A 1,634-nucleotide genomic window follows, 5' to 3' on the forward strand; every position below is an offset into this window, starting at 1 on the left:
TAGTTCATGGACCTATCCCCTAATACCCGGCCCTGGTGATGGGGGACTTTAATAATGTTCTCAATTAATTAATGGATAGGAAAAGTATGACAAACCAAACGGGCAGTGTGAGGGGAAATGGTTTGTTGAATTTTTTTAAGGAAATGGGTTTAGAGGATATATGGAGAAAGAGATACCCTAATGAACAGAAATTTTCTTGTTTTTCATGAACATATTCCTCATTCTCAAGGATTGATATGGCCCTGGCTACAAGGGATTGGATGCCTCGAGTCCAGAGCGTGAAATACTTGACAAGAGGTATATCTGGCCACTCCCCAGTGGAAATTTGCGTGAATTTGGGTGAGGAGAAGGGATTTTCCCCCTGGAAACTTAATGCCTTCTGGTTAACTCACTTTAAGGTGGGGGATACCTTAGAACCCCAGTGGCAGGACTTTTTTGAACTTAATCAGGGATCGGCACCAGTAAAGATAATTTGAGATACGTTAAAAGCTAACCTCAGAGATTCTCTTATAAAAGAAGTAGCAAGATTAAAAGCGAACCATAAAAGAGAAGAACAACAACTCGAATTAACTTGTTACACTCTGGAAAGGCAATATTTACAGGGCAAAACTCGGTACTTATGTAGTATCTGGGCTGCCGATTTCTAAATCGGGTCGGATCGGGAGATCGCATCGCATCGCATGCGACCATGCGATTCGATGCGATGCGATGCGATGACCCGATTTTTCCATAGGAATCAATGTTAAAATGGACTGAGTCCATTTTAACATGGAATTCAATGGGAAAAATGGGTCCTTTTCATACCCCTACTATCCAAGTGGGCATGGAGTTGGATATAAACCTGTGGCGAGCGTAGCGAGCCACCGAGCCCGAAGCGTGGCGAGCGAAGCGAGCCCCGCGAGGGGACGAATACCGTCCCCTCGCGGGGCTCGCTTCGCTCGCCACGCTTCGGGCTCGGTGGCTCGCTACGCTCGACACAGGTTTATATCCAACTCCATGCCCACTTGGATAGTAGGGGTATGAAAAGGACCCATTTTTCCATAGGAATCATTTTAACATTGATTCCTATGGAAAAATCGGGTCATCGCATCCGATATCGCATCCGATATCGGATGCGATGCGATGCGATATCGCATCGCATCGCATCTGATTGTATGCCTTAACTTAAGGCATACAATCAAAAAATCGGCAGCCCAGATACTACATAAGTACCCAAAACTCAAAATGATAAAGATGCGGGAGGAGGGACAGTCAGGCAGACCCCCGAAATAGCTGAAAGATTTAGGCAATTTTTTCAAAGAGTTATATACAACTCAACAGAGTCATACACCTGAGGAAATTTGTAGTTATCTTGTTGAAATAGAACATCCCATCCTGTCAAGTGAATCTAGGAATCTGTTAGATAGCCGAATAACCCTTCTGGAAATAGAAGCAGCAATTATGGACAGTCCTGGAGGTAAAGCCCCTGGATGGGATGGAATCCCCCATGTTAGGCATTTCTGTATCCCTGTATATCACCACTAGGGGCATCAGGCACCTGTGGACTTGTCTCTCGGTCTCCAGACTCTGAGGAATCAGGTGCCTGATGATTGGAGGCAATCTGCTCAATTGGACACCTGTGAGCTGCCTATTTA

Source organism: Crinia signifera, chromosome 4, assembly GCF_055691185.1.
Source record: "Crinia signifera chromosome 4, ASM5569118v1, whole genome shotgun sequence".
Taxonomy (NCBI): Eukaryota; Metazoa; Chordata; class Amphibia; order Anura; family Myobatrachidae; genus Crinia; species Crinia signifera.